Source organism: Urocitellus parryii, chromosome X (assembly GCF_045843805.1).
Source record: "Urocitellus parryii isolate mUroPar1 chromosome X, mUroPar1.hap1, whole genome shotgun sequence".
Lineage (NCBI taxonomy): Eukaryota > Metazoa > Chordata > Mammalia > Rodentia > Sciuridae > Urocitellus > Urocitellus parryii.
In genome coordinates this window covers 109,443,885-109,470,128 of record NC_135547.1, presented here as the reverse complement: position 1 = coordinate 109,470,128, position 26,244 = coordinate 109,443,885, and positions in this window count along the sequence as shown.

The following is a 26,244-nucleotide window of genomic DNA, read 5'->3' as shown; positions in this document are numbered from 1 at the left end:
GATAAGTAAGAAACAGTATTGCAGTCTATAGTTACAGATTGAGAGACTAAAGGATATAATTATTTAATAACTCATTTCAGAGATTTTCATTCAAGGAAAGCAGATAACTTTGACTTAATATGAAATTCCCAGTATCTATATTCTTGCCATAATCCATATATACCTGTCCTAATTCCTCGCACTGGGCTACACTCATATATTTTGAAATACAAATGAAAAAATAGGAAGTATACATAATGTATAAATAATGTATAATTTATATTTCTAATCCCTATATAATTATACATATATACATATACTCAAATACATTTTTCTTTTCCTTTACAAGGTGAAAGTTGTATCAAGTATTCCCTCACACATTTTTATTAGTTCTGGTTTTGATTTTCTCAACTAAATAAAATGAATATAACAATCAGCTTTACCAAAAAGTTAGTTAATTCTTCACCTTCAATAATTGCTACAATCTTTTTATAAACTCTGTAAATGTGTATTTCCTCATTTGACAACTCAAAATTTACCTCTAAATATATGATTTCTTCTAGAATAGGTGGTACCAACTAGAACAGGCAATTTACATGTGCACGGTTTCTTTGTTTTTAAAAATGTTCATCAAAATTCTTGTTACCAGATTATGCAAGGTACGTATAGTTTCTTATAATTTTAATCTCCTTCATATATCGGTCATTTCCAGAATTTAAGTAATACTGCAAGAACCCACTTGGTCTGCCAGTAAATGAAGGCCTTGAGAGTATGGTTAAAACCCTCAAAGGTGGATGGGAGCTAGTGGATGAATGTGCCAGTTTCCTACACTTCTGGTGGACAATTTGGGATAGCATTTCATGTGTTTCTTGGATCCTAGTAGGATGGAGCTATTGTTTTCCAGAGCAGTGACCTTAACAAGACATGGTTATACTGTTTTTTTCATTTTTCTCATCCTTTCCTGTCTTTCTCTTTCCCTTTCCTTCTACCTATTTACTAGAATCGCCTAACATGCATGCAAAAATCTTGTCTGCATTGGTGATTCTGTGTTTAATTTTTTGAGGAAAAAAAGTTCAATAATGGCTGCGTCATTTTCACATTCTCACTAGGAAAGCCAAAAAAATCATAATTTCTGTACACCCTCACACTGTTTCATTCCTTCCTTCTTTCTTTCCTTCCTTCCTTCCTTCCTTTCTTCCTTCCTTCCTTTCTTCCTACTTTGTTTCCTTCCTTCCTTCCATCTTCCTACCCCCAATAATAGCCCATACTAATGGCTGTGAAGTGATACCTCATTGTGTATGTAATTTGTATTGCCTTAGTGGTTAATAATGTTGAGCATCTTCTCATCATTCATTGGTCATTTGTGTACCTTCTTTGGAGAAACATTTATTCAAGCCATTTGCCCAATTTTCAATTGTGTGAATTTTTTTTGTTGATATCTAAGAGTTCTGTATTTATAATGGACACTAATCTTTTATCAGATATGTGATTTGCAAACTTACTCTCCCATCTGCAGGTCTTTTAACTCTGTTGGTAGTGTCCTTTGAAACACAAATATTACATAAATTTTGATGTAGACAAATTTACCTACTTTTCTCTCTTTGCCTGTTTTTGGTGCCTTTGCTCAACATTTATTCCCATTGTCTAGTTCATAGTAGATTGTTGAACCACAATGCAAAGAAAAGACCACCAACTCCAACTTAAATTAAAGCAAGCTTGTATTGTGTACATAAAAGCTGGCCAGCGACTGTCTCTCCCAAGGCTGGGCTAGAGATCAACAGCCAAGCTCTCCAGGTAAAAGGTTTTATAGCACAAAGAGTTACAAAAGGGAGTGTCTTGGGAGCTTACAGCTAACAGGATTCTGGCAAGCATAATACAAAGGCAGATAGCAGGTTAATAGTCTACATGGCTTCACATTTCAAGGTAGGGAGTAAATTGAGATTCCAACATCAGAATTTATGAGGTGCCACTGAAGTTTTAGGAATAGTTGTTATCTGGTCAAGGAGAGCCAAAATTTTATGAGGGGCCACTAGATTTTAGGGAGGGTTCTTATCTGGTCAAGGAGAGCCAGACATGGGTGAATTCAGAGCATGGGCAGGAATTTCAAACAAATTTAAACATCAGGTTGTCAGGCCAAATAGAAATCATAGTATTTTATAGTAAAACAGAAATGAACTTTCCATAACTTTGTGATGAGATGACTCCCAAACTTAAGATGAATTTAGGTTGGGTTCATCAGATACTTGACAAATATTTATAGAATTGAAAATATAAAAAAGATAGAGACATGGATACAATTGACTCTTGTTATTTAGAATAGTTATTTTCTATAATGTCTCTATGAACATTAAATTAACAAATATTGAGTGATAGTTCTTAGGAGAATATATGGCTATATTCTTAAAAAGTCTCTGGTCAAAACAATTTCATCAAATGTTTAAAATATTATTTTATGTGTATTTATGTTTAAAGGTAACTTATTCAATATATAACATTGATTCATAAACACTGAACTTAAGAACACCATTGCATGCTTATAATCCCAGCAGCTCTGAAGTTCAAAACCAGCCTCAGCAACAGCAAGGCACTTAGCAACTCAGTGAGACCCTGTCTCTAAATAAAATACAAAATAGGGATGGGGATGTGGCTCAGTGGTCAAGTATCCCTGAGCTCAATCCCGGGTACCAAAAAAAACAAAAACAAAAACAAAAAACAACAAAGCACTATAATTCATACCAGAATAACGATTACCCAACCATCCACATTTTCTCTATAAGGCCTATCACAGCCTTTTTGTACTTATGAATACTAGACAGAACTTCAGCACCATGGTTGGTGCATTTTAAACAACAAAAATGCAAAAAAATTATGGCACTAAATAGTGAGAAGGATAATTCTTTAGTATGAAAGTTGATATCTGAAATAGGAAGGCAGAATATCACTTTGTTCTACCTCAACTATGGTAGTCTCAAGTTTTTCGCCACCCCACACATGTCCACAAATAAAAATAAAAGTGCCAAAAGTATTGACTTGTGGGTTATGAATAAATTTTAACAAGTAGGCAAGTTTAAAAACACAGAATCCACAAATATGAGGACCAACTGTTTTTATGGAAATAAATAGACATAGATATAATCACAGACATACAGATACAGACATATTCTTACACCTAAACAGATACAGATATAGTCATTTTCATAGACACAGACACTAACATACAGATACACACCAATATACATATTCATAGATGAATTTATTAGATTGACAAACAATGATAATATAAAATATTGAGAGAAATGGTGAATAAACTAGCTCTTTCATAAATTGTATGTGAATAAAAATTACTACAAATATTAGAAAGGCCATAGGGAAAATATATCAAATTGTAATTATGTATATACTCCTTTCAGAAATCTACTTCTAGAAATCTATAAATGGGGCACAGTGGCACATGACTGTAATCCTAGCAGCTTGGGAGCTGGGACAGGAGGATCATGAGTTCAAAGCCAGCCTCAGCAACTTAGTGAAGTGCTAAGCAACTCAGTGAGACCCTGTCTCTAAATAAAATACAAAAGTGGGCTGGCAATGTGGCTCAGTGGTCAAGTGCCCCTGAGTTCAATTTCCAGTACCCAAAAAATAAATAAATAAGAAAGTAAAAAATCTATCCTATAAAATAATTGTAGAAGTGAGCAATTTTTCAAGCATAAGTATCTTCAATAATGGCATTATTTATAATCAAGATCTGTCTATTCAATCGAATATAGTACAATTGTTAGAAGAAAGTTATGGGATAACATGTGAAGATGCCCATAATATATCTTGAAACAGATAAAGGTCATGACATTGTGAAATAACTTTGTAGAATCCAAATATATGTTTATATATTGTTTACTTAATGTGAACATTTATTTTATGAACATAAGATATCTGAAATGTTAAAAGTGGTTCTCTCTGTATCCTTTCCTGGCTTTCTGATCAGATCCCTTCCCATTTATCTCTGCCCTTTTCTACATCTTAAGGAGCTAAATTTCTCCCTGTCCCATTCCCTCTGACATCAGAGTAAATTCAGGTATTTGGAGGCAATGTTGGAAACTAGAGGGTGAGAGGAAAGGATAGTAGCCAGGGTCTTTCTTCTCCTCTGGCTCTGCTTTGGGCTTTGTCCCCAGTGAGAACAGCTTCTCTGCTCTACCTTTTTCCAGCCAGTCTTTTCTTCTTGCTTAGGCTGACCAAAAATAGTTTCAGCTTCTACCATCAGCTCTATCTTCAATAATACTGCTCCCTTCCTTTGTCCCCTCAGCCAAGGTGTGGCAACAATTTCTGTTTATTCCTTTAGATTGCATTATCTCCCCTCTTTGGATCTTCCTTTTGTCAATCACTCTTGTAAGACCCTCTATGCAATTTCCCTTCTTTAAAATACCTAAAGGAGACTGAGAAGATGTAGCTCAGAAGCAGAGTGCTTGCTTAGCATGAGCAAGGCCCTGGATTCCATTTCCAGCACTAAAACAAATGAAAAAATACCTGCAGTGTATTTTTCAATTAAAATGCAACTTAACTAATTCTAAAATAAAAATAAAATAACCACAGTGGTTTCTATTTTATGTCTGAATACTAGAACTTAGGGAGGGGTAATGTATTTTTTAATATCTTTATTTTATATTTATGTGGTGCTGAGGATCGAACCCAGTGCTTCATGCATGTCAGTCAAGCTCTCTACCTCTGAGCCACAACCTCAGCCACAAGGGAGGGGTAATATTTTTAATATTGTTTGTTTGACAAGGATATTCATACCATCATGAGTGTAGTGATTTTTAAAATTTTCTACCAGAAAACAGAAATCTGAGGAAATTACACTTTTTATGGAGTGATCACATAGGTATAAAATAATTTCAATTATGAATTTTATGTAACAAATTAATGTAGTCCAAGGTGCTTCACCATCTAAAATAAACTTTTCCTAACATGAATTATTGTTTCTTACTGTGGTTTCAATTTAAACGAGAAAAAAAAAATTATACCTTACATTCTGGCCTGTTTTAATCTGTGGCAATGCATTTTTCATGACATGTTTGTTTTTTCTACTCCCTGATTGGTTTATTTTTTCAGAAAAGTACCACTCTAGAATGTTACACTTGTTTGACCAAAACTAAATGATGGATAATAATGTCCAATGTGGGTAAAGGTATGGGAATGTATAGACTTACATACTTGAATTTAGTATCATTCAAGAATATCATTAGCTATAACAAAACTACAACACTATAAATTCTTAGCAAGAATTATTTCTTGCTTTCTTTGGTAAACCCACTTTATAGCAAAATATCTGGAACAAAACCAAGTATTCAAAAAGATATTGCTTTGATATTCCCTGTGTTTTATCAAGATAATATTCTATCCTTGGCCAAGAAGGAATCACTTTTCCCCTTTGCTACTTTTAGGCCATAAATAAACACCTTAAGAAGTAAAATGGATTGTAATTTGGAAACACCATACATCAAATCTTGAAATATTGAAATATCACTAGATATCCAGGCCTAGTTTATATTCAACCTGCTCCATGAAAAATTTGCTCATCATCTTGACCAAAACTGATCTTTCTCTCTTCTGTCTGAATTATTTTTATGGATTCATCATAATCTATTTTAAATAATTTATGTACATATTATCTCCCTTGCTGAATTATAGGATATTCATGCCACTCAATAGACATAGGAATTGGGTCTAATACATTATGAGAACTTCCAAACCCAAGCACTCTATCTGTAGGTATAATTTAATTGCTAGATGGACAAATGAATGAATGACCGAGTAAGGCTTAGATTATTTCAGATAAAATGCATCCAAATCCTCAAAGGTAAAAGTTCTATGATATTTAATTTAAACCTATGCAACATTTTTAATCAGGAAAATATTTAATCATTTTGGTAGCATGTTTTTCATAATTGCATGAATTTTCACATCTTTATAATGCTGTTAACTTTTTGAAAATATTTTTAGTATCATTATGAAAATGTCACAAAGTGAAAATTGTTATTGCCTCCCACACCTATAATTTCTAAACATGGTTAAAATTATAATAACAGGATTTTCACTGAATTTGGATTATGGTCTGTAACAATTAAAACATTTTTATTATAAAATGAAATTAATATTTTGAATTGAATATTCTATAAGCATTACTCTATGATATTGTAGAAATGGTGGTAGTTTTCATATATTTTTCAATTTAAAAGCTTTTAATTTAAAAGCTGATGACCAAAAATCAATATGAATATTTGGCCTAGAAATAAGAAGTGCTTCATCGACATCACTTGGCTAATTCTAGCCTGGTATTTGACAATATTCCTTATGCTATTGTGATGGCTTGATGAAGGAATATAGTCTGAATGAAAACATAGTTAAATTGAACTTACAATTATTGAATAACCAGACCTAAAGGGTATCAATTCCTACATAAATTATGATAGAGATGGGATATCTGATGGTCTCCCCAGTCAATTTTTTTTCGTCAATGGACTTGATGGACAGAATGCGTATTAATTTGCAATTACATAAAGTTCAATGTATTTAAAGACAGGAAAAGATTTTCAGATATCTTGAAGTATTTGAAAAATATCCCCAAATCAAGATGACAAATATTTAACTACAGATAGAAGGAAATCTTTCTTATATTTGAGACAGAAAATTGACACTTCTTCAATTTCAATGTAAGGCAGTATGGAAGGGCCTCAGGCAAACAATATACTAATAACTCATTTTTCCACATACTGCTGCCTTTGTGAACTTGTGAACTTGAGCAAATGCTTATCTTCCTAAGCAGTGTCTATACAAAAGGAAAAACAATTCTTGCTTCATAGAATTTTTAGAAGAATAAGAGTTATACGCAGCATGAAGAAAATATTCATTAAATGTACTATAATTATTGGTATAATATCAAATACATATATGAACAAAAAAGTATTTAGAGTCAAGTTCAAGGGAGGAAATGTTTGATGACTGAAACATATCCAAAAATTAGGCTCCATTCTATACACCACATTTCAGAAGATATCTTGGAGAAGACCCAGGGAAAACCTAGAGAATTCCCTTTACATAAGGTCCTTTTAAGGAAAGTGGATATTTTTGTCTTGAAAGGAAGTTCTAAAGAAATGTGATGGAATGTGATATTTTTAGTTAATATTACTCCAGGAGGCAAAACAAAGAACAATAGTTGAAAGTTTTAGGAAAATAATTTGTTATGATCGAAAATCATCTCACCAATGACATCTCTTTGCCAGTGGAGCAACTGCTTCAACGAGCACCATGCTCACTATCTCTGAAATATCAGGGATATTATAAATAAAAATCATGACATACCTGGGAAGGCATTTTTAGATGTGGTGTATCACTTAAAACCTACGATTATCCCTGTAAGTCATGTATTATCATTCTTATCCCAAATTTTCAGGTGATAAACTATGTTTAACTTTTCCCTAAATCACACTGATAATAAGGGTTAGGTCCATATTCTCAGAGTCCAATATCTGTCCTTATTTCAGAATATAAATTTGACTTAGGAATTCATAAACTGGGTGAGTTTGTACAAGGAGACATCTACACTGTCTTATAGATCATACATTAATAATCAATATAGTTAAGTTTTCAGGTCACATTCAGTCTGATTCCATTCTAGTTCACAGGCAGCTCTCTTTTTATGTACACTATATGCCAGGCATAGAACATTCATTATTTCCTTTGATTTGAACAGCTACCCTGTGAGGCAAGAGGGCAGATATATGCTTTGTTTTATGTATATGGAAACCAGTATTGTGAGAACTTAAATGATTGAAATGAAGTCACAAAGCTAGATAGAAACAGAAAACAGAACTTCTGACTATATACACTATGTTTTTGACTAAAACAGACATTGTGAAATTAATTAAATTTGCTTAATGAATTAGATTGTTGCAAAAAACTATGGAGCAACCAACACCCTCACCTAAAATTATTTTTGTCAATAATTTTTTACATGCAATATCCTTGATAAAATTCCAATTTTATGGAACTGAGAGGTAGTTTTTCAATTAAATAGAGAGCTATATAAATGTTTCTTTAAGTTTTATTAGATGACACAATGTATCTTAATATTATATTCAGTATTTTACATCTCTTCCTAATTTATGACCCAAATTCCTGCTGCTCCAGTTTCCACCATGTTCCCTCATGTCCTGCCCTCTATGGAAAAAGAAACAAACAAAAAAGCTTCTTGTACATTTCCTTTCATCTATATAATCATCACTAAATTATTGAAAGAAAGCTTTACTCTTGCTTTCATATTCTGACACTGTCACCTATTCTGCTTAGATCTTTTTTTATAAAAATAATACTTTCATTTCTTCCATTCCTGCATTACCTGAAAGACAAAGTCATTTGAACCAAATTTTTAATTATTTATGTACCCTTTTCTCTCAAGAATATCACAAACTAGTAATTATGTTGAAATAGCTTCAGCTTCACTGTATGATTGTATTTAAATAATGAGTAGAGAATTTAATAAGACCTTTATTACAACTGAAAATTATATAGTCAACCTTCACTTCCTGTATTCTCAACTCCAGATGCCCCAAAGAAACAAAGTGTTAGGAACTATATTCCTATTATGATTGTATAACAAATCAGCCAAAACATGGTAAAGTAAAACAACCATTGCTCAAGGCTTCTATGGGTCAGGAATTTGGAAAGGGTACAAAAGGAAGTACTTTTCCCTGCCCTAAAATGTGGAGCTGAAAGATCCACAGGTTGTGGGGTGGTATCATCTGAAGACTCATTCATTTAGGGGTCTAGTGTTTGATGCTGCTGCCTGGGAGCCTTGGTTATACTCCAGGTGGACTCTCCACATAATATCTCCACATGGGCCAGTTTAGGCTTTCTCATAGCATGGAGGCTGAGACAGAAGGGAAGACATTCAAAGAGTAAGATAAAATAAGTTTCTAACTAAGATTTAGAAAAATTGAAAATTACTGTTAAGGCACTCTGTTAGAACATCCACAATCCCTGGTCACATTCAAGGAAAGGAAATATTTAGTTACTTTTAAAATTCTTTATGGGAAGAATGTAGTCACACTGTAGGAAAAGCACATTACGTGGGGGGGCGGATGCATGTGCGCACACGTGTGTGTGTGTGTGTGTGTGTGTGTGTGTGTGTGTTTAGGTGCAGCCATATTTAGAAATTTTCATCTGCCAAAATGAACTCTCTGGCTGAAACAGTTCATATCTTTCCCACATGCAATATACATTCATATCTAGCCCAAATACCTTGTATTACTTTTTTTTTCCAGGGCTGAGGACTGAACCCGGGGCCTTGCGCATGCTAGGCAAGCACTCTGCCACTGAGCTAAATCCTCAACCCCAAAACCTTGTATTACTGTAACAGAGATAGGATCAATGTCCAGAATCTAATCATCTAGGTCAGATCTATGTGTAGTTGAAGTTCATTAGGTGTGGTTTCTCCAGTCCATACCCTCTAGTTTAGTTTCTCTCCATTTGAAAACATGTAAACTCAAAAACTAGTCATCTGCCCCTTATACACCCAATATGCAATGGTTGAATGGTAGTATACAATAACTACTATAGTAGTTATAGTATCCCCTCCAAATTGGGAGATACTGGAGGCACACTAGAGACACTGGTCTGTAGCAATTCTGAACTCCAGCCAGGCATATGTTTTTAGTTCCTTGATTAGCAACCAGTTCTACAACTAAGAATGATTTTTGGTTCTACCCTCTGGGTTCTTGATTCCACTGTTTGAATTATCCTTTCTTTTCTATTAAATATAGTCTGTATTTGAAGCTTAATTGTTTTTGTGATTTTTCTCCTACCTGTAAGACTGTGGAGGATTGAATGACTTCATTTTATACTTTCCTATCCTTTTAAGAACAGGTCTAATTCTTTTAAAATAATTGTGGATATCTTATGAATAAATTTGTGATCTACTTTAACAAAAGCTACACTACATTTCTATAAGATATGCCTTTCCCAGCCGGGTCTGGTGGCACATGCCTGTAACCCCAGTGGCTTAGGAGGCTGACACAGGAGGAGTGCAAGTTCAAAGCCAACCTCAGCAAAAGCAAGGCCCTAAGCAACTCAGTTAGACCCTTTCTCTAAATAAAATACAAAATAGGACTGGGGGTGTGGCTCAGTGGTTGAGTGCCCCTGAATTCAATTTCTGGTACCCTTTCCCCCCAAAAAAAGATATGCCTTTCCCTACCTTGAATAGCAACAATGCCCTAAAGATTCTTAGACTCTCAGGCTGGGGCTGTAGCTCAGTGACAGAGGGCTGGCCTAACATGCTTGAGGCACTGGGTTTGATCCTCAGCATCACATAAAAATAAATAAATAAAATAAACGCATTATGTCCATTTACAATTACAATTTTTTTCTTAAAAAAAAAGGTTCTTAGACTCTTAATTCTATTGTTTATCAGAGAGACTGAATATTTTCCTCACTGTTTCTTAAGGTCTCTCTGGCAGCCTCCCTCAGGACCATCACATTTCTGCTAACAATCTCTTTATGGCTCTTCCAAATGTCTGCCTTATTTCAAATCCACTGCCTTATTTTAGATTTTTTAAATATTACTTTTTAGTTGTAGATGGACATGATATATTTATTTATTTTTATGTGGTGCTGAGGATAAAATCCATGCCTCACAGGTGCTAAGCAAGCACTTTACCACTGAACCACACCCTCAGTCCCCTTATTTTAGATTTCTAATATGGCAGCACACCCCAATTCCAGGTTCCAAGCCTTGTTGCAATTATCTAATTATGTGATATAGTTAACACCACAATTTAGTGGTGTGAAACAAAATTAATTATGCTCATGGATTCTTCAGGTGAAAAATTTGGTCAGGGCTCTCATGGCCATTTATTTCTCATGTGATTACAGTTAAATATTGGCTGAGACTACAGTCACCTGAAAGCTCAAATGAAACAGGAAGTTCTACTTCTAATCTGTCTCACCTCTCTAGCAATTTGGCCAAGAAATAGAGGGGTGCAATTCTCTCCATGGGCCTACCTACTGTAAAGGTACGGCGAAACGTCGGAGGGAGGGAGAGACCACCCAAGAGACTGACTCCATGCAATTGGCAAAAGGGGATTTATTGGGGATCCATTCCAGCGCACTGGGGCTCCGTGCTTACTCAAGAAGGGAGAGCAGCCCAGAGCCCAGAGCAAAGGTCAAGCAGAGCTTAAGTACACTTTCTGGAGAGGGCGGTGGGCTTTGCATACATCAGAACAAATCATCATGAGGTGTGGGGAAATTGAACAACAACTCTGAGACGTGATTGGCACAATCATTGGCGGGAACAGGTGGGGCGGGGGTGATTGGTCATTCCTAAGCGGGTTACACATTCAAACTGATTGGTTCGGGCCCTGTGACAAACTGCAGAGGGCCCTAGGCTAAATGGCCAGTAGGGCGTTGTTTTAACTATCTCAGGAATTTCAGGTTCTGGGTGTAACAGAGGAACTTAATAATACCTAATCTTTTACATTCAAGCTTTCCAGCTTAGAAACTTTACCCTTTCACTACTAGGGTGTTATCATAACATGCCAGCTGGCTTTTCTCTGAACCAGTGATCCAAAAGGCTAAATCAGAAGCTGCAGTGACTTTGATTACCTAGCCTCAAAAACAATGTCACTTCTTCCATACTCTATTAATCATACTAAATATGCCCAGATTCAGTTTGTGAGAGGCCTATATAAAGGTCTGAATGCCAGGAAGTATGGATGAATAGGGATCTTCTTGGAAGTTGGTTACCACAAAGTGACAGATACATATTAAACATGATCCTCTTTACCCTCTAAGGCATTCAAACATGTCTTTAGTTTATTTGCATCAGTCTTTATACTCTCTCCATCTCTGTCTCTCTACCCTTCTTCCCCTAGGCCCTCTTTACTGATCAATGAGTATATTCTACTTCCCTGTCTTCTAAAATCTAACCAAACATCCCATCTTACAACTAATACTAATATGCAACTGGAATTGCAAATAATTGTTCTAAACCAGTGCTTTACAAATAAAATCACTCAAGTATTTTGTTAAATTGTAGATTCTGGAAAGTGATAGAGTGCCAGGGATCCCAGCAGCCTGCAGCAGGGCCCGGAGAGCCAGGCCAACTGATTCGCGTGGCCTGCCCTGCGGCTACAGAAGGCGTGGCGCCTCAGTGAAGCCATTAATTGGCAAGCAGGGAGGTTAGGGAAGGCCATTAGGTGGAATCCCACCAGCCAAGCCCACACGGACCCTTGGGCCGAGCACGGGTTCTCAGAAGGGGAAGGAAGCGGTACAGTCCCATCCCCCACAGCGGACACTCCGCCGAGCCAGTCAGCGGCCACCATCCGGGAAAGCTGAAGGATACACCGCCACTCTCCTTCAGAGTGCGACATCAAAACAGGTCGGTGTCATTCAGCTCACCCCCCAGATAGCGGGAATTCGCATAAAATCTCTCCTAGGCTTGCCGGGAGAGGGAGTATCAAGCTGAGCCTCCATACAGGCTAGGGGGAAACCAGAGACACCTGACCTCCAACCCCTCCTCCCAGTAGCAGCCAAAAGGAAACCTGGCTAGCCGGCGCTGGGGGAGGGGCAAGCAGAAAAAATCAAAGTGATAGAGTGCCAGGGATCCCAGCAGCCTGCAGCAGGGCCCGGAGAGCCAGGCCAACTGATTCGCGTGGCCTGCCCTGCAGCTACAGAAGGCGTGGCGCCTCAGTGAAGCCATTAATTGGCAAGCAGGGAGGTTAGGGAAGGCCATTAGGTGGAATCCCACCAGCCAAGCCCACACGGACCCTTGGGCCGAGCACGGGTTCTCAGAAGGGGAAGGAAGCGGTACAGTCCCATCCCCCACAGCGGACACTCCGCCGAGCCAGTCAGCGGCCACCATCCGGGAAAGCTGAAGGATACACCGCCACTCTCCTTCAGAGTGCGACATCAAAACAGGTCGGTGTCATTCAGCTCACCCCCCAGACAGCGGGAATTCGCATAAAATCTCTCCTAGGCTTGCCGGGAGAGGGAGTATCAAGCTGAGCCTCCATACAGGCTAGGGGGAAACCAGAGACACCTGACCTCCAACCCCTCCTCCCAGTAGCAGCCAAAAGGAAACCTGGCTAGCCAGCGCTGGGGGAGGGGCAAGCAGAAAGAATCAAAGTGATAGAGTGCCAGGGATCCCAGCAGCCTGCAACAGGGCCCGGAGAGCCAGGCCAACTGATTCGCGTGGCCTGCCCTGCGGCTACAGAAGGCGTGGCGCCTCAGTGAAGCCATTAATTGGCAAGCAGGGAGGTTAGGGAAGGCCATTAGGTGGAATCCCACCAGCCAAGCCCACACGGACCCTTGGGCCGAGCTCGGGTTCTCAGAAGGGGAAGAAAGCGGTACAGTCCCATCCCCCACAGCGGACACTCCACCGAGGCAGTCAGCGGCCACCATCCGGGAAAGCTGAAGGATACACCGCCACTCTCCTTCAGAGTGCAACATCAAAACAGCGGACACTCCATCCAGGCAGTCAGTGGCCACCATCCGGGAAAGCTGAAGAATACACCACCACTCTCCAACAGCTTGTAACATCAAAACAGCCAGCAGCAGGACCCCGGAGATCCAGGCCAACTGATTCGCGCGGCCTGCCCCGCAGCTACAGAAGGCGTGGCGCCTCAGAGAAGCCATTAATTAGCAAGCAGGGAGGTTAGGGACTGCCATTAGGTGGAATCCCACCAGCCAAGCCCACCGCCCACGCCCGGAAGAGGCCCAGCGATCTGCCAGCATTGTAGTCACGACACCCCAATTGGAATAGGGACAGAGCAGAGCCGCCTTCCACTCCCGGAACAGGCCCAGAGAGCCGCCAGCGTGATAGACACGTCACCCCAATTGGAGTAGGGGCACAGCCGCCGCCCGCACCTGCAAGGGAGACTTTTCAAGTATACAAGAGCAACATAAATAAATAGGGGGTAAATTTCAAAACACAACAGTTGCACCAAGCAGAAAGAAACGCGGGCAGTATGAAAAGACAAGGAAAGAAAGGACCACAAGCAATGCAGGTCAACTCAACTTTAGAAGAGGTAATAGCTGCAACAGATGGAATATCAGATAAAGAGTTCAGGATATATATGCTTCAGATGATCTGGAGTCTCAAGGAAGACATGAGACAGCAAAATCAGACAATGAAAGATCACATTGACAAACAAATCCAGGAAGTCAAAGATCAATTTCACAGGGAGATAGAGGTAATAAAAAACAAACAAATTGAAATTCTAGAAATGCAGGAAACAATAAACCAACTTAAAAACTCAATTGAGAATACTACCAGCAGAGTAGATCACTTAGAAGAGAGAACATCAGACAATGAAGACAAAGTATTTCAACTGGAAAAGAACATAGACAGCTCAGCAAGTCTGCTAAGAAACCATGAGCAGAACATCCAAGAATTATGGGACAATATCAAAAGACCAAATTTAAGAGTCATTGGGATACAGGAAGGCACAGAGCTCCATTCCAAAGGAATAAACAGTCTATTCAGTGAAATAATACGAGAAAACTTCCCAGAATTAAAGATTGAGACAGAATCCCAAATCCTAGAAGCCTACAGGACGCCGAATGTGCAAAATCATAAGAGATCCACACCTAGACACATTATAATGAAGATGTCCAACATACAGAATAAGGAGAGAATTTTAAAAGCTGCAAGAGAAAGAAAGCAGATTACATTTAGGGGTAAACCAATCAGGATAACAGCTGATCTCTCAACACAGACTCTGAAAGCTAGAAGATCCTGGAATAACATATTTCAAACACTGAAAGACAATGGGCTCCAACCAAGAATCGTGTATCCGGCGAAATTAAGCTTCAGGTTAGAAGATGAAATTAAAACCTTCCACAATAAACAAAAGTTAAAAGAATTCGCAGCTAGAAAACCATCTCTTCAAAAAATCCTTGGCAAAACATTACAGGAAGAGGAAATGGAAAACAACATTGAAAACCAACAATGGGAGGTAGGACAGTAAAGGGGGGAAAGTAGTCATAGAGGATAACAAATCAGGTTTAGTAACATCAATAAACAAATATGGATAGAAGAACAAACCATATCTCAATAATAACCCTAAATGTTAATGGCTTAAACTCACCAATTAAGAGACACAGGCTAGTAGAATGGATCAAAAAACAAGACCCAACAATATGCTGTCTACAGGAGACGCATTTGATAGGAAAAGATATACATAGACTGAAGGTGAAAGGTTGGGAAAAATCATATCACTCATATGGACCGCGGAAACAAGCAGGAGTGTCCATACTCATATCTAATAAAATAGATTTCAAGCCAAAGCTAATCAAAAGGGATATAGAAGGACACTTCATACTGCTCAAGGGAACCATACACCAACAAGACATAACAATCATAAATATATATGCCCCAAATAATGGTGCAGCTGTATTCATCAAGCAAACTCTTCTCAAGTTCAAGAGTCTAATAGACCAACATACAATAATCATGGGAGACTTCAACACACCTCTCTCACCACTGGACAGATCTTCCAAACAAAAGTTAAATAAGGAAACTATAGAACTCAATAACACAATTAACAACCTAGACTTAATTGACATATATAGACTATACCACCCAACATCAAGTAGCTACACTTTTTTCTCAGCAGCACATGGAACCTTCTCAAAAATAGACCATATACTATGTCACAGGGCAACTCTTAGACAATACAAAGGGGTAGAGATAATACCATGCATCTTATCTGATCATAATGGAATGAAACTGAAAATCAATGATAAAAGAAGAAAGGAAAAAGCAAGCATCACCTGGAGAATGAACAATAGGTTGCTGAGTGATCAATGGGTTTTAGAAGACATCAAGGAGGAAATTAAAAAATTCCTAGAGTTAAATGAAAACACAGACACAACATATCGGAATCTATGGGACACATTGAAAGCAGTTCTAAGAGGAAAATTCATTGCTTGGAGTTCATTCCTCAAAAAAAGAAAAAACCAACAAATAAATGATCTCATACTTCATCTCAAAATCCTAGAAAAAGAAGAGCAAAACAACAGCAAAAGAAGTAGAAGGCAAGAAATAATTAAAATCAGAGCTGAAATTAATGAAATTGAAACAAAAGAAACAATTGAAAAAATTGACAAAACTAAAAGCTGGTTCTTTGAAAAAATAAATAAAATTGACAGACCCTTAGCCATGCTAACGAAGAGAAGAAGAGAGAGAACCCAAATTACTAGCATACGGGATGAAAAAGGCAATATCACAACAGACACTTCAGAAATACAGAAGATAATCAGAAATTACTTTGAATCCTTATACTCCAATAAAATAGAAGATAGTGAAGGCATAGATAAATTCCTTGAGTCCTATGATCTGCCCAGATTGAGCCAGGAGGATATAGACAACCTAAACAGACCAATAACAATAGAGGAAATAGAAGAAACCATCAAAAGACTACCAACTAAGAAAAGCCCAGGACCGGATGGGTATACAGCAGAGTTTTACAAAACCTTTAAAGAGGAACTAACACCAATACTTTTCAAGCTATTTCAGGAAATAGAAAAAGAGGGAGAACTTCCAAATTCATTCTACGAGGCCAACATCACCCTGATTCCGAAACCAGACAAAGACACATCAAAGAAGGAAAACTACAGACCAATATCTCTAATGAACCTTGACGCAAAAATCCTCAATAAAATTCTGGCGAATCGGATTCAAATACATATCAAAAAAATTATACATCATGATCAAGTAGGATTCATCCCTGGGATGCAAGGCTGGTTTAATATACGGAAATCAATAAATGTTATTCACCACATCAATAGACTTAAAAATAAGAACCATATGATCATCTCAATAGATGCAGAAAAAGCATTCGACAAAGTACAGCATCCCTTTATGTTCAAAACGCTAGAAAAATTAGGGATAACAGGATCATACCTCAACATTGTAAAAGCAATCTATGATAAGCCACAGGCCAGCATCATTCTGAATGGAGAAAAATTGAAGGCATTCCCTCTAAGATCTGGTACAAGACAGGGATGCCCTCTCTCACCACTTCTGTTCAACATAGTCCTCGAAACACTGGCCAGAGCAATTAGACAGTCAAAAGAAATTAAAGGCATAAAAATAGGAAAAGAAGAACTTAAATTATCACTATTTGCAGATGATATGATTCTATACCTAGCAGACCCAAAAGGGTCTACAAAGAAGCTATTAGAGCTAATAAATGAATTCAGCAAAGTGGCAGGATATAAGATCAACACGCATAAATCAAAGGCGTTCCTGTATATGAGCGACAAATCCTCTGAAACGGAAATGAGGACAACTACTCCATTCACAATATCCCCCCAAAAAATAAAATACTTGGGAATCAACCTAACAAAAGAGGTGAAAGATTTATACAATGAAAATTACAGAACCCTAAAGAAAGACATAGAAGAAGACCTTAGAAGATGGAAAAACATACCCTGCTCATGGATAGGCAGAACTAACATCATCAAAATGGCGATATTACCAAAAGTTCTCTATAAGTTCAATGCAATGCCAATCAAAATCCCAACAGCATATCTTGTAGAAATAGATAAAAGAATCATGAAATTCATATGGAATAATAAAAGACCCAGAATAGCAAAAACAATACTAAGCAGGAAGTGTGAATCAGGCGGTATAGCGATACCAGACTTCAAGCTATACTACAGAGCAATAGTAACAAAAACAGCATGGTACTGGTACCAAAACAGGCGGGTGGACCAATGGTACAGAATAGAGGACACAGTAACCAATCCACAAAACTACAACTATCTTATTTTTGATAAAGGGGCTAAAAGCATGCAATGGAGGAAGGATAGCATCTTCAACAAATGGTGCTGGGAAAACTGGAAATCCATTTGCACCAAAATGAATCTGAATCCCTATCTCTCGCCGTGCACAAAAGTTAACTCAAAATGGATCAAGGAGCTTGATATTAAATCAGAGACACGGCATCTGATAGAAGAAAAAGTTGGTTATGATCTACACGCTGTGGGATCGGGCTCCAAATTCCTCAATAGGACACCCATAGCGCTAGAGTTAACAAATAGAATCAACAAATGGGACTTACTCAAACTAAAAAGTTTTTTCTCAGCAAAAGAAACAATAAGAGAGATAAATAGGGAGCCTACATCCTGGGAACAAATCTTTACTCCACACACTTCAGATAGAGCCCTAATAACCAGAATATACAAAGAACTCAAAAAATTAGACAATAAGATAACAAATAACCCAATCAATAAATGGGCCAAGGACCTGAACAGACACTTCTCAGAGGAGGACATACAATCAATCAACAAGTACATGAAAAAATGCTCACCATCGCTAGCAGTCAGAGAAATGCAAATCAAAACTACCCTAAGATACCATCTCACTCCAGTAAGACTGGCAGCCATTAGGAAGTCAAACAACAATAAGTGCTGGAGAGGATGCGGGGAAAAGGGCACTCTTGTTCATTGCTGGTGGGACTGCAAATTGGTGCAGCCAATTTGGAAAGCAGTATGGAGATTTCTCGGAAAGCTGGGAATGGAACCACCATTTGACCCAGCTATTCCCCTTCTCGGTCTATTCCCTAAAGCCCTAACAAGAGCATGCTACAGGGACACTGCTACATCGATGTTCATAGCAGCTCAATTCACGATAGCAAGACTGTGGAACCAGCCTAGATGCCCTTCAATAGATGAATGGATAAAAAAAATGTGGCATTTATACACTATGGAGTATTACTCTGCATTAAAAAATGACAAAATCATAGAATTTGGAGGGAAATGGATGGCATTAGAGCAGATTATGCTAAGTGAAGCTAGTCAATCTTTAAAAAACAAATACCAAATGACTCCTTTGATATAAGGGGTGTAAACAAGGACAGGGTAGGGACGAAGAGCTTGAGAAGAATATTTACAGTAAACAGGGATGAGAGGTGGGAGGGAAAGGGAGTGAGAAGGGAAATTGCATGGAAATGGAAGGCGATCCTCAGGGTTATACAAAATGTCATATAAGGGGTAAGGAGGGGTAAGTCAAGAGAATACAAATGGAAGACATGATTTACAGTAGAAGGGGTAGAGAGAGAAAAGGGGAGGGGAGGGGAGGGGAGGGGAGGGGGGATAGTAGACAATAGGACAGACAGCAGAATACATCAGACACTAGAAAGGCAATATGTCAATCAATGGAAGGGTAACTGATGTGATACAGCAATTTGTATACGGGGTAAAAGCGGGAGTTCATAATCCACTTGAATCAAACCGTGTAATATGATGTATTAAGAACTATGTAATGTTATGAACGACCAATAAAAAAAAAAAGTTGACTAGAAAAAAAAAAAAACGAATATAGGTTCAGCTTCTAAAAAGATTTTAGAAGATTAAGTATAAAAAGTACTTATTGCTTCTAGACATCAACTTACAAGAAACTGAGAAGACAGAAGAACATATACCATAGGATATTATCAGCAAAAACTAGACTAAAACTCAACTGGGAAACTCAGCAAGATTCCAGCATGATTGATTGATTATTTATTTGCTTATTTGTTTATTTATGTCAGTTCTGGGGACTCAATGCAAGGCTTTGTGACTGCTAAGCACACATTCTATCACTCTGGTTGAATAAATAAATTATGAGGAAAAAAAAAATTGTAGATTCTGATGCAGAAGATCTGAGACAAGACTAGAATTCTGTATTTTTAAGAAGTACCCATTAGATGCTGCTAGTTCTTTCCTAGACCATATTTTTGTGACACAAAGTTTTGGATCAGTGGTTCTGTACATTTCCTGCATATTGGAATCACTTAGGGGTTCTTAAAATAAACAACTGATGTCTGGAATCCCATCTCCAGAGATCTTGTTTTAATTGTTCTGCCATAAAACCCAAGCATCAGGATTTCTTAAATCTCTCCAGTTGATTGTAGTGTGGAAACAAAGTTGAAAATTACTACTCCAGACTAAAATTAGGTCAGAAATTTGAGAAGATACAGAACAAGGATGGTTAAAGAGTCCCCAGAAACCAGAAGCTGCTTATGATGGTGTATACTATAGAGGTAAAAAGCTCTGCTCAGGAAGACACAGGTCTTTTGAGATGAACTCGATTCATGTTCACACAGAAATAGATGAGTCATTGGAATATACTAGCTTGCTTCTTGTCAGCATCTACTCATGGCTTGCCTGAGCACTACCTCATACCTTGCCAGAGTGTTATTGAAAGCTCCGTCCTTGTCCCCAGTGCCAATCCAATAACAAGGACACGGTTTTGAGGAAAAGGAAAAAGAAGGTTTATTGCTTTGTTAGCAAAGGACAAACACAGGGGACTCCTGTCCCAAAGGCAGTGATTCTGCCCATCAGCAAAAACAGGGGGCTTTTTAAAAAGTTGATTCAAAGGCTACATTCCAGGAGTTCTCTGTTGGAGTTGTAATTCACTTGTTAATTTGGGAGATAGTCGTTTCTGAGATCTTCTGGTACCATCCTTAAAGTCTGGATTACTTCATTCCTATAGTGGGTGTGTGCTCAAGGACAGATAAATCTGCCTAGGATGGGGAAGAAAGGTAATCCTGTTTCCTCTGGGATTAGGGAGGGAAAGAGATTAGAGAGCAGCAGGAAGACAAGAAGTAAAAGAAACATGTCTGTTTTAAAAATAAGTTGCAGTGGCCGAGCAGCAAAGGCTACATTCAAAGCATAAAGTGGGCCACTGTTACAAGAGGACTTCATGGTTGCTTTCATCCAAGGCTTTGCCTGACGTCTTTCTATTCTCCTTGAAAGGAAATATCCTGTATGACCTCAAAATAAGGTCTCAGAACTTTTCAAAACAGCATAAGTCAATAGGAACATCTTCTCTAATGGTGTTATGTTCGAATTCAGGACGCCCCAAAGACCACCAGAGACCAAGATCAATGTAAGCAACAAAGAGGTGTTTATTGCGAGCTAGCTTGGTCTTCCACGTGCACACAGCAACTGGTGACACTGAGAGGCCCCAAGCCCAGGGTTTGAAGCAGTTTTATACACTCTTTGGGGAAGGCAGGGACTTCACATACATCATAGCATCTCTTAGCAAATCATCACACACCGTGGGAAAATCAAATAACAACTCTAAAACGTGATTAGCACATTCACTGGTGGGAGCAAGTGAAAAACCAGCCTCTATCTCAGAGCAAAGCCTGTCCAAGAAAGGGACATGACCTTTGTCCTTGGAAAGACCCACAGAGCACTCCTAAGCACATTCCCACCCTGCTAAGTTGTTTATCTACAAACAACAGGAGAGATCTGCTGCCCCAGGTGTCCCTGACTCAGTCAGTCTAGGTGGAGATCCATAGCAACCCCCTAGCAGCCACCAATCAGCATGAGACAGGGAAATACCTGGGATGCCAGATAACCCTCCCAGTAGTTTATGGTGGTTGATAACATGTTGGGAAACCATGTAGTTCAGCATGTACACCCCTCTTGGCTTAAACCAATCAGTTCAAACGAATACCACTTTTGTACTTACCAATCACCCTTACCCAACTTGTTCCCGCCAGTGAATGTGCTAATCATGTTTTAGAGTTGTTATTTGATTTTCCCGTGGTGTGTGATGATTTGCTATGATGTATGTGAAGTCCCTGCCCTCTCCAAAAAAATGTGTAAAAATGCTGCAAACCCTGGGCTCAGGGCCTCTCAGCGTCACCAGTTGCTGTGTGTGCATGCGGAGGACTGAGCTAGCTCGCAATAAACTCCTCTTTGCTGCTTACATCGATCTTGGGTCTCTGGTGGTCTTTGGGGGTCTTGAATTCGAGCATAACACAAGTTGGGTTAGGGTGATTGGTTAGTACAAGAGGGGGATTCATTTGAACTGATTGGTTTAAGCCAAGAGGGGTGTACATGCTGAACTACATGGTTTCCCAACACGTTATCAACCACCATAAACTACTGGGAGGGCCATCTGGCATCCCAGGTATTTTCCCTGTCTCAAGGTGATTGGTGGTCCCTAGGGGGTTGCTATGGGTCCTCACCTAGCCTGACTGAGTCATTTGTAGATAAACAACTCAGCAAGGTGGGTATGTGCCTAGGAGTGCTCTGTGGGTCTTTCCAAGGACAAGGGTCACGCCCCCTTCCTTGGACAGGCTTTGCTCTGAGGTAGAGGCTGGATTCTCATTGGGAAGCATTAAACTTAACAAGCACAAGATTCTATGTATTGCATAATTGCTGACTTAGTCCATTTGTGCTATCATAATAAAATATATTACCTGAGTAATTTATAAAAAAGAGAAATTTATTTCTCATGATATTGAACACTGCTATGTCCAAAATCAATATACCAACAATTTTGCTGTCTTTCCTTCCAAGATGAGGGACTTTGTCTCTCTTTCCAAGATGGAACTTGTTGCTATATCCTCCAGAGAGGACTAAATATGTGTGCTCACATGGTAAAAGAGTGGAAGAGAAAAAAAAGAGGCCAAAATTAGTTCCTTCTAGCACTTTCATAAGGCATTAATCCATTCATGAAGGCAGAACCCTCATAACTTAATTAGGTCCCAAAAGACCCAACTCCTAATGCCATTACAATGTGGATTAAATCTCAACATGAATTTAGGAAAAAAAAAAACATCATTCAAACCATAGCACATGCCATGAACCTGCGTCATACTATCCTAATAGTTTTATATGCATTGTCTCATTTATTCCTCTCAAAAAATTTAATATTGTGTTATCCTACTTTACTGATGATGAAATTGAAATTCAGATAAGTTTACTAACAGGACCAAATCACCTGGTTTAGAAGTAGTAAAATCTGCATTTGCATTTGATTTCAAAGTCTGTTTTTTAATTGTGATAATACACACACACACACACACACACACACACACACGCATATATATATATATAATTTAAAGTTTACCATTTTAATCATTATTTTTTAAAATTTTTAAATTTGGGGGGGTTGTAGATGGACACAACACCTTCATGTTATTTATTTATTTATTTATTTATTTTTATGTGGTGCTAAGGGTCAAACCCAGTGCCTCACACATGCTAGGCAAGTGCTCTACCACTGAGACACAACACCAGCCCCTTAATTGTTATCTTTTAAAGTTTTACTATTTTTAAATTGACAGATAAAATTATATGTATTTATCATGTACAACACTATGCCTTGAAGTATGTATGCATTGTAGAATGACTGATTTTAACTAATCAATCTGTGTATTACCTCGTATAACTATCATTTTATGGTGAGATCACTCTATATACACTCAGCATATTTCAAGGATAAAATATATTATTAACTACAGTCACTGTATTGTACAATAGGTCTCTTGAATTTATTTCTTCTATAACTGATATTTTGTATCCTTTGTCCAACATCTCCTCCAGCCCTCCTCAACCCTCCAGACCCTGGTAATCAACATTCTACTCTTCTATGAGATTGGCTTTTAAAGTTCCACATATGAATGAGATATTGTTGTATTTGTCTTTCTGAGTCTGACTTATCTCACTTAATGTAATATCTTCCAGGTTCATCCAGGTCATCAAAAATGACAGGATTCCCTGTTATTTAAGGCTAACTATTATCCCATTATCCATGTATGCCACATTTTTAATACAACCATCCGCTGAAGGGTACTCAGGTTGATACTCTATCCTGACTATTATTAATAATTCTACAATTAACATGGGGGTGCAGATATTTCTTTGATATAACTGATTTCATTTCCTCTGGAATTGCTGGATCATATGGTAGTTCTATTTTTGGTATTTGGAAACATCCATACATTTTTTTCCGTAAAGGCTATACTAATTTACATTTCCATCAAGAGTGTGTGAGGTTTCTCTTTCTCCACATTCTCACCAATACCTATATTTTGTTTTTGATAATGGTCACTCTAGCAGGTGTGAGAAAATATCCCATTATGATTTTAAGTTGCATTCTCCTGATGATTAGTGGTGTTAAGCATTTTTAAAATATATCTTAGCCATTTGTATGTCTTTTGAAAACTGTTCAAATCTCTCACCCTTTGATAAATTAGGTTATTTATCTTGCTATTGGTTTTTTGAGGTGTGTGTGTGTGTGTGTGTGTGTGTGTGTGTGTGTGTGTGTGTGTGTAAAAACTGGAATTCTCACATATTACTGGTGGGATTATAAAATGGTACAGATGCTTTAGAAAACATCCTGGCAGTTCCTCAAAAAGTTAAAGATAGAGCTACCATATGACCCAGGAATTCAACTCTTAGGGATAAAACTAAGAGAATTACAAATATATATATATATATATATATATATATATATATATATATATATATATATATATTATATATTAAACTCCTATGAGCTGTATCATTTACAAATATTTTCTCCTGTTCTGTGGGTTGTTTCTTCACTCTATTGATTATTTCCTTTGGTGTGCAAAAGTGTTTTACTTTTGATGTAACCTTATTTTTCTATTTTTGGTTTTATACTCTGCTTTGGCAATCATATCCAAAATATCATTGCCTAGACCAATGTCATGGAGCTTTTTCCCTATGTTTTCATCTAGTTTCATAGTTCTGAGTCTTATATTTAATTGTTTGATATTTTAATTTTTTTAAAATTAGAGTATGAGCTAAGGGTCTAGTTTCCTTCTTCTGCATGTAGATATTCAGTGTTCCCAGTACCATTCATTGATGAGACTGTCTTTTCCTCATCGTGTGTTCTTGCCACCTTTGTTGAAAATCAGTTAATGGTAAATGCACAGATTTATTCCTGTGCTCTCTATTCTGTTTTTTAAGTCTATGTCTCTTTTTATATCAGTATCATGATGTTTTGGTTATTATCTACCTTTGTTGAATATTTTAAAATTAGGTAGCAAGATGTCCACAGCTTTTTTTTTTTTTTCCCCAAGAACTGTGCTTTAGCAATTGCTTTAGTCTTGTGGGTCCATACAAATTTTAGAATTGTTTTTCGTATTTCTGTGAGGAATGTGGTATTTTGGTAAGGAATGTATCAAATCTGTTAATTGCTTTGGGTAGTATAGGCATTTTAATAATATGAATTCTTCTAGTCCATGAACACAGGATATCTTTCCATTCATTCTTCTACAATTAATTTATCATTGTTTTATAGTTTTCATGATAGAGCTCTTTTGCCTCCTTAGTTTATTCCTAAATATTTTATTTTTCTTATCTATTATAAATGGGATTTCTTTTTTAGTTTGTTTGCTACTAGTGCATAGCCTCTAATTTACTTCTACTTTGATCTTTATTATTCTCTTCCTTCTACTAACTTTGGGGTTGTTGATTGGTTGGTTGGTTGGTTTTGTTTTTCTGATTCCTTGAGGGGCAATATTGTGTTGTTTCTGATAGGTTGTTTTTTTTAGTTCTCTCTTTTTTAATGTAGGCACTTATTGCTATAACTTACCTCCTATAAATAAATGTTTTCGTTACATCCCATAGGTTTGGGTATTTTTGTGTTTCCACTTTAATTTTTCTCAGAAATTTTTAAATTTCCCTTTTCACTTATTCATTGACCACTTGATTATAGAGAAACATGTGATTTAATTTTTATGTATTTATGAATTTTCCAAAGTTTCTCCTGTAATCAATTTCTTATTTTATACTGTTGTGGTCAGAAAAGATATTTGATAAGATTTGAATCTACTTAAATATGTTATGCCATTTTTTTGCCTTAAAATATAATCTACCCTGGAAAATGTTTCATGTGCAGTTGAGATCACTATGCATTTTAATTATTTTACATTGTACAATTTTGTAAAGTTTAGTTTATATACAACATTGGGCAACCATCAACACTATGTAACTCTGGAACATTTTCATCAGCTCATAGAAAAACTCTCTAATCATTAAATAGTTACCACCCTAACCCTTCTCTTCAGTCCTTAGGAAACAATAGTGTATTTTCTGTCTCTATGGGTTTTCTTATAATAATTCATTCAAATGGATTCATACAATATGTACCCTTTTATTTTTGGCTTCTTTCATAATGTTATCAAAGTTTATTCATGTTTTGGCATCAATCAATACGTCATTCCTCTGAATGACTGAATAATATCACATTGTATAAAAATTATCAGTTTATTTATTCATTTATCCACTGATGAACATTTGGGTTGCCTCTGTTTTTTTTTTTTTTTTTTTTTTTTAGCTATTGTGAATAACACTGAACATTTTTGGGTGAACATTTATTTGCAATGCTCTTAGTTTTATCCCTAAAAGTTGAATTCCTGGGTCATATGGTAGCTCTATCTTTAACTTTTTGAGGTACTG